This window comes from Pseudorca crassidens, chromosome 3, assembly GCF_039906515.1.
Source record: "Pseudorca crassidens isolate mPseCra1 chromosome 3, mPseCra1.hap1, whole genome shotgun sequence".
NCBI lineage: Eukaryota > Metazoa > Chordata > Mammalia > Artiodactyla > Delphinidae > Pseudorca > Pseudorca crassidens.
In genome coordinates, this window is record NC_090298.1 from 34,675,017 (window position 1) to 34,687,782 (window position 12,766).

General features: G+C 40.6%; 1 protein-coding gene and 1 pseudogene across 1 annotated transcript in view; one reads left to right on the plus strand and one right to left on the minus strand.

Moving 5' to 3' along the window:
* Positions 1–12,766, minus strand: part of PLCXD3 (phosphatidylinositol specific phospholipase C X domain containing 3) — a 190,558-nt gene that overhangs the window by 123,261 nt on the left and 54,531 nt on the right. The gene's annotated exons all lie outside the window — the stretch shown is intronic.
* LOC137220663 (uncharacterized protein C1orf53 pseudogene) lies at positions 11,866–12,351 on the plus strand (annotated as a pseudogene).

Consider the following 12,766-nt stretch of genomic DNA (forward strand, 5'->3'; position numbering starts at 1 on the left):
ACATACCCCGCACATACAAATCAATAGGACACAAGAACTTTCTGCAAAAATACATTTGGGGAATGCTTTTGCCATTTGAGAAGCATGAAAGTAAGTCAAGCCAATATAAATACTTGAAATATATAATTCAATTTCATTGGATTACCAACTTAAGGGCCTACTGACACTTGTATATCCTGGTAACCACCCTTGTCTGCCCCATCAGACAGCCATTAGAAAGTGAATGGCATGAAACTCTGTCTGAGAACACCAGGCTTTTTTTTAATGATAAGGAAATTAAATGTAACTATGACAATAGCCTACTAATAATAGAGGGAGATATTTATATATTTAAGTGACTATGGTGGATGTAGTCAGCTATCTATGTGAAGCTCATGCTCCTGGGAGTTGGCAAGTCACTCAGATAAACAGACATGAGGGTTTAGTCTTGGTCAAGGGAGTGCCCAGTCTCCTCTCAGATGACTGGAAACCAGGAGGGTACCTTCTCTGGTACAGCCTATTCCTGGGGAACTTGTATTTGTTCCTGGGTATAGTACAGGCAGGACACTGATACCCAAGCTGACTGTGTTCAAATAAACTTTGATCCCAGAAAAGTATGACTATATTCAAAATGGTGCCCTTTCAAGTAAGTCACATAAATTCCTTTTGCTTATTTTTGTTTCAGAACACTCTCATGGGACAAGGTCTCTTAGGAGGCACATGAAAGCTCATAATATAACAGGTTACACCTTGGGACAGGGCAATGGAGGGAAAGGAAATGCAAGAAGACTGGGTCACCCCCATCCTCCGTGGACCATTGTGTTTCAGCTCCCTCTCCCCGCCTGCCATGATGTTCTGTAGTTCTAAGAAAGAAAACAGTTCAAAAACCACAGAAATATAAGGCTCCTTGTATATGGATGCTAAGGAAAACTGTGTATCTATATGAGTGGAAAGAACCAACAGAAGCAGCAAATTTAACTTAGGAAAGAATCAACCATCATTATATACAATGTGTTTGAGACACAACAATGATTTTAAAAGGGAGAGAACAAGTGTGAATTGTCACTGGAATGATGTTTAACCAGCATGCATAAATTGTTTTTCCTCCTGCCTCTCCCCATTCTACATAACATCCATGGTGGTAAAGATAAGCTTTGTCAGAGGTGACAGGGTAGAGGGTGGTCAGTGTCATATTTTAGAAAACAGATTCAGATACGACCCAAGTAGATGAAGCTTTAGGGATTTAGTCTTTAAAGAACTGAATATAGAAGGATAAAAACCATAGTGAACAGCCTGAGAATCTCCAGTGGAAATTACAGGTTAGAAACTGAAACTAAAGTTGAAAATAAAACCGGAAGTAATGAAAATGTAATTCTGGGTAGTAAGAGAGAAGAAGCAATGTGACCAGGATGAATAAGAAATATAAACAGTTATTTACCTGGAAGAGTAAAAGTTTTTCAGTGGCAAGGAAAGTTGGAGCAAATATTATGAGGTCTAATAATTTTCACTTAGTAAATATTAACTGAATGCCAATCCTGTGCCAGGCACTGAGCTAATTTCTGGAAATAAGTGGTGGACAAAACAGTGGATTTAAAGCAAATCGTCAGGGCCGAGGGTCAGGTCATTTCAGAGTAATGCTGAACTCCCCCCAAAATCAGAATGCTTTTCTTTGTACTGTGAGGCCAGAAAAAGCTAAAGTTGGAAGAATGGGCTCAAGCGAAAAACCAGGGTTCCGAGGAAGAACATCCAAAGGCATCTACATAAATTGCATTTATTTCAGGAGCTACACAAACATTTCACAGGGAAAGTACCCTATCAGACCCTGTAAGATAATTTACACAGAAACATTGGGTGGTATTATGCACACATATGCAACATACACCACATTTTAGCTGTTCACAAAAAAAGGTATATTTATATTTTTTCAGTGTCTGTCCTACAACTTATTTCCTTATGAAAAGCATCTTTTGCTTAGACGTTTCCATAGAGTATTGCTTGATTTTTTTTCTTTTATATTATTTTTTCCTAAGAAAAATATTTCCCTTAAATGCCAAGTACTTTTTCAAATGGTTAAATAGAAGAACAGTAAAGTTATTGATTAAATGTTCTCTTCTCTTTCTGAGTCTCTTCACTTAGGTTCAAGACCATAAAGAAAATATGGCTTAAGAAGACAAATGACAAAAATACATTTGCAGCCACTTTCATGTTTGAACAGGTTAGGAGGATTTTGTGTCTTGATTCTTCCAAATGTAAATGGCATTCAGACTAGACAAAAGGAAGAAAAAAATAGTCTCCAGGATTTCAGAAATGCTGTAAAAAATCACCCACATCAATGTGGCAGAGTAGCTTGCTTAAAAGCCCTTCAATTAGATTCCATTGCTATAAACGGAGGTGAGAAATCAATCACCACAACCTGGGACCAGAAATAATGTCACAATGAATAAATACTATAAGTCTAGCTTGATATCAATAATTTTGAAAGAATGGTAAATTCATTTAAATGAATGGAGCATGTCCAATTAGCATTACAACTCAAGCCCTTTTAGCACACCAATGTCAAGTTAATATTCCTAAAATACCACATTTGTAAGGTCAATAACAAAATCTCATAGCCCTGTCTTCAAGACTGCCAACTGGTTAGATGGCCTTGTCTCTTACTGCTTCCTAACACATTCCACTGCATTCAATCAGATACTCCCAGGGCTTCCCTGGTGGCGCAGTGGTTGAGAGTCTGCCTGCCAATGCAAGAGACACGGGTTCGTGCCCCGGTCCGGGAAGATCCCACATGCTGCGGAGTGGCTGGGTCCGTGAGCCATGGCCGCTGAGCCTGCGCGTCCGGAGCCTGTGCTCCGCAACGGGAGAGGCCACAACAGTGAGAAGCCCACGTACCGCAACAATCCCAGGTCAAGGTCATATGTAAGAAAGAGCTTAATTGTGCAATGCAAAAAGAAAAGGAACTACAATTTTGAAGACTTAATTAGCTTATATTTTCCAACAAGATATGTCTATATAAAATATAATGGTCCCCAGTCTCCTCTAAACGGTGCTTTTATGGGTGCTTTATCTTCCCATTTGTGTTGTAAATTTTTCAGAGATAAAATTCTCATTTTTAGCACTCCAATGCCTACCACAGTGATGGCCACGTTGTTAGTTCTCAGTACTGTTGGCTGAATTTTAATATACTACACTTTTGCTCCTGATGAACTGTACTGAAAACATTGAAAATGTGGACAAATGTGTCACATGTGTCTTTCATCTTCTGTTAGTATATATGCTATAGACTGAATGTTTGTGCCCCCACAAAATTTGTATGTTGAAAACTAATCCCCAATGTGATTGGAGGTGGAGTTTTAGGGGTTGATTAGATCATGACGACAGAGCCCTCATGAGTGGAATTAGTGCTCTTATAAAGAGGCCCCAGAGAGTTCCACCGTGAGGACACAGTGAAAAAACAACCATCATGTAAGAACCAGGAAGCGGCTTCTCACCAGACATCAGATCAACACCTTGATCTTGGACTTCTCAGCCTCCAGAACTGTGAGAAATAAATTTCTATTGTTCTAAGCCACCCAGCCTACAATATTTTGTTATAGTGCCCCTAATGGACTAAGACACATAGATCATTAGACTTACTTTTTTTTTAACTTAAAGAAACTTTGGAGTGATGGCTATGAAATTCCAGCATGGAAATTCCAGGGTTTATTCCAACTCATCAACATTTAGAACAAAATGCCTCCCACACATTGAAAAAAACCAAGCAGTTTATGTATGCTTCTACTTTAATGCCATTGTACTCTGGGTAACCAAGAAATTGAATGTGTTTCCACACAAATAATTCTACCTAGTGAGTCCTCATTACTCTGCAACAATTGAAAGATTCACTGCTATATTTATGACAGACTTATAAGATAAAATTATATAATGTATTTATAAAATTTTATGTATTTATAAAGTTTCATTTGAAATCTTTGATAATTAGATTTTATGTATTATCATTAACAAGTGGCTTACAGTGCTGGCATCCAAAATAAAGCAAATTTTCCTTTCCACCAACTTGCCTCTTTATTGGTTTTTGAGCGGCGAGCAGCCAGACCTCACTTTCAGTTACAGCAGGAGCATGCTTGTCATATTCAAGGAGTGGCAAGCAGGCCAGGGTGGTCTAGTGGAGTGAGCAAGGGGGAGAATGATACAGAATGGAAGAATAGGAGATGAGGTCAAAGGGGTGTGGGATGGGAGGAGGCAACCCTTCCCGGACCAGGGCTCAAACCCGTGTCCCCTGCATTGGCAGGCGGATTCTCAACCACTGCGTCACCAGGGAAGCCCTGTGTAAAATTATTGAAACTATTCTTTGATTGTTTAGGAATTGTCAAGTTTTTTCCTTGTTGCTCTTGTCACTGCCTAAATATTTTGTCTTTGATCAAAGGGATTATAACAAGTTCTGGGTTCCTTTTTCAGTATATGATTAATTTTTTAATATTTTATCAGCAAATGCACTTAAAATATTCTCAGTGGTATCAAATCTTTGTCCCCTAACAATTGGTTTGTTATTTTCTGAAAGGACCAAAAGTTGTCTGGACTACACCTACATTATCCATTTGAAATGGAAAGTCAAATTATATAATACAGTTTGGTATTATATTGGTTTATTGGTAAATAAACTAAACAAAATATTCCTTCCAGATATTGGAACAGACTTTGCTATATAATCCATAAATTGACTCAACAGACAAAACCAGAAAGAATACATTAGTGTGTTATGCATTGAGAATGAAGAGATTAGGATTCTCTTAGAGAAGCCTGGAGGAACTGTGTAACACACGACTGAAATAATTTCCTTTTTTTTCTGTATCCTACAAAAGATCAGGAAATTATCACTCCTACCTCAAAAACCTGTAAAAGAGGAGGAGGAATAATGTGATTTTTTTAAAGTAATAACTCTCCATTAAATCACTGCAATCTGTTTCATGTACATTTGAGGATTAATTTTCTCTCCTCCATAAAATGTGCATCAAAACCACGGTAGTTTCTTTCTTTCTAAGACACTGGGTTACAGGAGCATTTTTCATCACTGCCTCACCTGTTAAACTACACTGATATTTCTACTTTCATGCTTATTTTTACAGTATTTCAGGGGTGTCTGATCATCTTTCAAATGATTAAGTGATAAGACAATCGAGAGAGAGAGAGAAAGGGACGTTGACACCAGTCACAGCGGTTGCTTGAATGTGGGAGAACGAAGCAGCTTCTGCTCCCAAATCATAGCAGTTGACCAATTCAGTGTCATTGTCAGAACCCAACTGGCTTCACACCAACACCCAATTAGGTTCACACCAACACATCAGCATCCCACTCCCATCACAGGGACAACTCTTTAGAAGTTGAGTCGTGATAATTTAGTCTCCCATTTTCTGTTTTCCATTAACAGAATCAATTTTAATTTAGGGATCAAATCCACTGAAGAAGTAGGTACCTCATATTTGATAACTTTGTTCCATCCACAGCCCTGAGAAACTTCCAGGAGCCTAAGAGAGCCTCAGGGTCACATATGGTGACTCCAGGCAGTAGGTGTCACACCCTGCAGGAGACACATCCAGTTACAAGAATCACCATATTCAGGAAAGCCCAAAGATTTGATGTCCACATCAGGTATGTAGAGTTTCCACTAGCAAGATCCAGTTTAGAAATCCAGGGTCATTTTATCATAAGCAATTCTGCTTAAAAACATGGTTGACATTTTACCCTGATCACATTTGCGGGGGAAAAAAGCAGTCAAGTTAACCAAAGGGCAGATCCTGACATGGCAAAGCCTGTGAGACAATCTAATGGCATATTGGCAGTTGGATAGTCCTGGAACGCAGATGAAAGATCTTGACTGGAAATATAAATTTGGGAGTTATTTGCATATAGGTAGTGTCTCGTCTAGAGTGAGCATATAGAGTGAAAGGAGAAGAGGGTACAAGACAAAGCCTAAATCTAATATTTAGAAATCAGAGTAGAGGAGGGCTGAGGAAGAATGGCTCAAGAGGTAGGAGAAAAATCCACGACAGTATCATGTAGCAGAAGCCTGCAGAATAAACTGTCTTCTTAAAGAAAGATGATGTGCTCAACTTTGTGAAATAATGCTGAGATGCTGATTTTAAAATTTATGGTGAACTAGAATGAGCATTTTTAGCAGAACAGTGAGGGCAGCAGCCAACTGATTAGAGAAGGAAAAAGAATGGAAAGTGAGAAACTGGAAACAACATGCATAGAACTCTGAGCAAACTTGGCTTTGAGGAAGGGTTATATATTGTGTATCTTATAACCAATTGTATAAAACAGTTGTGGTCTCATCTAAACACCAGCCCCACCTAAAAAAGAACTTGTCATATTGTACTTGCTTCTGCTGCTACGAGATTCACATTTCTGGTATTTGTCTTAGTGTTACCTTTCTATCTCTAATACGTGTTTGCAACTTTTTAGGGATCTTTCCAGGGCTTGCTTTCTGGATGCCAAGGCTCCATGTTTTCCCCAAAATTTAAATAACCATAACACAAGGCTTATATTCCTGACCATGGCAGGTGTCCCTGTACTGCTGTAGCACTATTAGCTGTATTAGCTGTAAGCTTCTCTGAATTGTGCATTGGCATTAACCACTATTAGGCTTGGTTTTCCTTGGGCTTCCTTCTTTTCCACCCATCATAGCATTCACTTTCAGAGCTACCTTCCTCTTCGGATACTTGTCCTGTCAAAGAGAATTAAGCTTTCTAAATCCTTGGAAATGCAACAAAATCAGTGACAACACTTTTTAATGTAAAATTTTTATTAGCAATTTTGCTACAGGCCTTGCTCTAGACACATGCTAGAAATAGCAGTGAGATGATGAAATAAAATGTTTGGGTAAAAATTATATTTACTTCCAGTCTCCACTTTCAAAAGTTTCTCCTTTAGCTTCCACTGGTCATCATTTTTCTAGCTCAGTACCCAGAAGGTGTTCCCAGTCTTAGATTTATGTCTTATGTTTGGGGGAATTCTCAACCATAATCTTTTTAAACTCTATTCCTCTTCCATTCTCTGTATTTCCTCCTTTCTGAATTTGTAGCACATGTATGTTGGACTTTCTGAATCTTCTATGTCTCCTAGTTCTTCCTTCACATTTTTCTTTTCTATATCTTTGGGCTATGTTCTTCTAGTTCATTAGTCTCCCCTCAACTATTTCCAGTCTTCTACTCAATGCATGTAATTGTGTTTCTCTTTATTTCAATAACTACTAAGTTCTAAGAATTCTAATGGTAATTTTCAATACATCTGCTGTTTTGTTTCATTATCTCTTATTCTTGTTTTATTATCTCCTGTAATTTTCTGGTGTTCCCATTCAATTCTTTATGTTTTAAAAGATATTAAAAGTATTTATTTTATTTTTCAGATTCTTCAATGTTTCCTAAGTTGGGGGATGTAAATAGATTCCTAAGCCTGCTAAACTTATTGCATGTTTTTCATCATATTGACATTCTCAGGACCCAGGGAGGTCATCTTTTATGTAAATCCAAAGTAGTTTCATGGAGGCCCCAGCATTGGTGGTGTAGTGCTCAGCATTCAGGCCCTGTTAGGGAAACTCAGATGATGTAATGTTCTTAAACTTCAGTTCCTACTTATGTCCATGGGTTTCTCTCTTTTTTCAAAAAAGTATTTCTACTTGTGGTCTCCAGAGACTTCCCTTTCCCAGAGTTTGAAATATTTATGTGTTTTCTAAATTTTTATAAGTATTTATCCAGTATTTTTTTATGAGTTTGGACCAGATAGGAGAGGATTTGACATGTGCTCAATTCTCGGTTCACCCTTTGAATCAGAAACCTTGTGTTTGGTCTTTGCCTCAGCTTTGCTTTCAACACAATAATCAACCAGGGAAATAAAAAAGAAAATTGAGTTTGAGTAGGGAAGTGACTCACAGTCTCTTTAGAGATATTCAACCACTGCATATTCTAAAATGATGCTCTAAGCAGGCATGGGGACAAGGGAGCATTTGTCTGTGGTCTGAAAACTGGACTGGCCATTACAAACCTCTATTCTTAGCTCTGCTCTTGACGTTTGGAACAGTTTGGGGTAAAAGCTGCTGTCTCAGCTCCCTTATTGATGTTTCTTACTAACCTCAAAAGAACATTCCCCTCAATTCAATTTGAAAATATATCTCTGCTATGAAATTGGCTAAGAGTTTTTAAGCCCCAAATTTTCCTATCCCACAAAAACAAGATGTTGAATTAAAAAAAAAAAAACTACCCAATTAAGTTTTTCCTTCCTTTTCTCCCCTTATCCTTCTACAGACACAAAAGGAAACCCATTATTTTCATGTTTCTCCTTCGATCTCATTAACTGACACTTAAAACAAGTATTGCTCTCTTTCATGCCCTCTTTTTCTAATCTTCTCAAGTGTTGTAGTCTCTAAATAGAATGAAAATTTTAAAAAGAATATGATCTTAAAATACTATGTATAGAATTTAAGGGTCAGAAAATTGTTTTTAAAAATTTCACAGAAAAGTATTTTCAAATGTGTAAGAAAGTTGAGCACTGGACAGAAAAAGCACATCTAAAAAATGCTTATAAAGTTCATAATTAAATCTAGCAATGTGGGAAAAAAATTACACATACTAGAAAAAAATTATTATAGTTTCATTTTTATAAAACTGCAATAATAATTTTTTAAAAAAACTTACTATCGATTAAATAACAAGTGAGAAGAAATTAGGGTATATTTTCATCTGTGCCATATTAATATATCATTTTGGTAGGAAAATGTTCTTTCTGTATCATATGTTGTTTTCATTACTTTTCTTGGTGTTGTGAGTCATAAATTCACTTACCATATTCCTTTACTCAATTGAAAGGTCTTAGGTGTCAATAGTTTATCCAGAGTTTCTATTTTTTTAAATGCCTTGCTTCTCTTGGGTGAGATGAAGAATGAGAATCGTAGGACAAAAAGTGATAATGGGCTGATAAGAGCTAGTTTGGAAAGATCTCAACAATGGCCTCTTTGGTGTGATGAAGACAGGTAGCTCTGTCCAATGATATCACTAGCCAAGGCACTTAAAAATACATGATGAAGAATGAATTTAGATTAAATATGTGTGTTTATCTTTATTCCCAATCCAAACTAAAAAAAAAAGAGATGTAAAAATTATAAGAATAATGAGAATATGAAAGGAAACAGAGATATCTGGAAATGAAAAGTAGATGAATTAATTATAAATAATTTAGAAGAGCAGAGGGAACCGAAACCCAAGGGCCTGAAGAGAGTATACTGATAAAAAGAAAGATGACAGAGGGGGAAGATGGCGAAAGAGTAAGACGCAGAGATCACCTTCCTCCCCACAGATACACCAGAAATACATCTACACGTGGAACAACTCCTACAAAACACCTACTGAACGCTGGCAGAAGACCTCAGACCTCCCAAAAGGCAAGAAACTCTCCACGTACCTGGGTAGGGCAAAAGAAAAAAAGAATAAACAGAGACAAAAGAATAGGGACGGGACCTGCACCAGTGGGAGGGAGCTGTGAAGGAGGAAAGGTTTCCACACACTAGGAAGCCCCTTCGCGGGCGGAGACTGCGGGTGGCGGAGGGGGAAGCTTCGGAGCCGCGGAGGAGAGCGCAGCCACAGGGGTGCGGAGGGCAAAGCGGGGAGATTTCCTCACAGAGGATCCGTGCCGACCGGCACTCACCAGCCTGAGAGGCTTGTCTGCTCACCAGCCAGGGCGGGCGGGGCTGGGAACTGAGGCTCGGGCTTCGGTCGGAGCGCAGGGAGAGGACTGGGGTTGGCGGCGTGAACACAGCCTGCAGGGGGTTAGTGCACCATGGCTAGTCGGGAGGGAGTCTGGGGAAAAGTCTGGACCTGCCGAAGAGGCAAGAGACTTTTTCTTCCCTCTTTGTTTCCTGGTGCTCGAAGAGAGGGGATTAAGAGCGCTGCTTAAAGGACCTCCAGAGATGGGTGTGAGCCGCGGCTAACAGCGCGGACCCCAAGACGGGCATGAGATGCTAACACTGCTGCTGCCGCCACCAAGAAGCCTGTGTGAGAGCACAGGTCACTATCCACACCTCCTTTCCGGGAAGACTGTGCAGCCTGCCACTGCCAGGGTCCCGTGGTCCAGGGACAACTTCCCAGTAAGAACGCACGGCGCCACTCAGGCTGGTGCAACGTCACGGCGGCCTCTGCCACTGCAGGCTCGCCCGGCACTCGGCACCCCTCCCTCCCCCCCAGGCCTGAGTGAGCCAGAGCCCCAGAGTCAGCTGCTCCTTTAACCCTGTCCTGTCTGAGCGAAGAACAGACACCCTCAGGCGACCTACACGCAGAGGCGGGGCCAAATCCAAAGCTGAGCCCCTTGAGCTGTGCGAACAAAGAAGAGAAAGGGATATCTCTCCCAGCAGCCTCAGAAGCAGTGGATTAAAGCTCCACAGTCAACTTGATGTACCCTGCACCTGTGGAATACATGAATAGACAACTAATCATCCCAAATTGAGGAGGTGGACTTTGAGAGCAAGATTTATTATTTTTTTCCCCTTTTCCTCGTTTTGTGAGTGTGTATGTGTATGCTTCCATGTGAGATTTGTCTGTATAGCTTGCTTTCACCATTTGTCCTAGGGTTCTATCAGTCCGTGTTTTTTTTTTTTTTTCTTTAAAAAAATTTTTTTCTTAATAATTATTTTAATAACTTTATTTTTTCTTTATTTTATTTCATTTTATCCTCTTTCTTTCTTTCTCCCTTTCTTTCTAATTTTTCTCCCTTTTATTCTGAGCCGTGTGGATGAAAGGCTCTTGGTGCTGCAGCCAGGAGTCAGTGCTGTGCCTCTGAGGTGGGAGAGCCAACTTCAGGACACTGGTCCACAAGAGACCTCCCAGCTCCACATAATATCAAATGGCAAAAGTCTCCCAGAGATCTCCATCTCAACACCAGCACCCAGCTTCACTCAACGATCAGCAAGCTATAGTGCTGGACACCCTATGCCAAACAACTAGCAAGACAGGAACACAACCACACCCATTAGCAGAGAGGCTGCCTAAAATCATAATAAGGCCACAGACACCACAAAACACACCACCAGATGTGGACCTTCCCACCAGAAAGACAAGATCCAGCCTCATCCACCAGAACACAGGCACTAGTCCCCCCCACCAGGAAGCCTACACAACCCACTGAACCAACTTAAGCCACTGGGGACAGACACCAAAAACAACAGAAACTACGAACCTGCACCTGCAAAACGGAGACCCCAAACACAGTAAGATAAGCAAAATGAGAAGACAAAAACACACAGCAAATGAAAGAGCAAGATAAAAACCCACCAGACTTAACAAGTGAAGAGGAAATAGGCAGTCTACCTGAAAAAGAATTCAGAATAATGATAGTAAAGATGATCCAAAATCTTGGAAATAGAATATAGAAAATACAAGAAACATTTAACAAGGACCTAGACGAACTAAAGATGAAACAAGCAACGATGAACAACACAATAAATGAAATTAAAAATACTCTAGATGAGATCAATAGCAGAGTAACTGAGGCAGAAGAACGGATAAGTGAACTGGGAGATAAAATAGTGGAAATAACTACTGCAGAGCAGAATAAAGAAAAAAGAATGAAAAGAACTGAGGACAGTCTCAGAGACCTCTGGGACAACATTAAACGCACCAACATTCAAATTATAGGGGTTCCAGAAGAAGAAGAGAAAAAGAAAGGGACTGTGAAGATATGTGAAGAGATTATAGTTGAAAACTTCCTTAATATGGGAAAGGAAATAGTTAATCAAGTCCAGGAAGCACAGAGTCCCATACAGGATAAATCCTAGGAGAAACATGCCAAGACACATATTAATCAAACTGTCAAAACTGGCCCTGCCTCCCACAGGTGGCAGCCATGGCAGCCTGGCAGGTCCCGGGGTCTGCGGGCGCTACACTCGGGAGGCAGCCATCCCCTGCCCCGCCGCCAGAACTGCCCCGAGTCGGAGAAGGATTCCGACAGCGCCTCAGCTTCACCTTCTGCTCCTCTTTGCAGGGAGACCACGGTGGCTCTGGGCCCGACTCATAGGGTGGACCAGAGGGAGCAGCAAGGCGTCCGGCGAGCAAAGAGTTAACAGCGGCAGAGCGTCTCGGAGCTTCACGCAGCCGCCTCCGCGGCTGGCCGGCTGAACTTCGTGGACCCAGCTACCGGCTACATGGTGCTCACCCGGCTGGCCCACTTGCAGAGAGGCAGATGCTGCAGGTCTACCTGCAGACACTGTCCATATGGTCAAGTCAATGTTAAAGATCCATCCAAAAAGAAGCAACTCAATTCACATTTTTATGTTTGAAAAGAATTTCATTTCTGTTCTCCATCTAATTGAGACTTATTAAAAAAATAAATAAAACCTTAATCCAAAAAAAAAAAAAAAACCTCAAAACGCAAAGAAACCATATTAAAAGCAGCAAGGAAAAACAACAAATAACACACAAGGGAATCCCCATAAGGTTAACAGCTGATCTTTCAGCAGAAACTCTGCAAGCCAGAAGGGACTGGCAGGACATATTTAAAGTGATGAAGGAGAAAAACCTACAACTAAGATTACTCTACCCAGAAAGGATCTCATTCAGATTTTTTTTTTTTTTGCCGTACGCCGGCCTCTCACTGCTGTGGCCTCTCCTGTTGCGGGGCATAGGCTCCGGATGCACAGGCTCAGTGGCCATGGCTCACGGGCCCAGCCGCGCCACGGCATGTGGGATCTTCCCGGACCAGGGCACGAACCCGTGTCTCCTGCATCGGCAGGCGGACTCTCAACCAC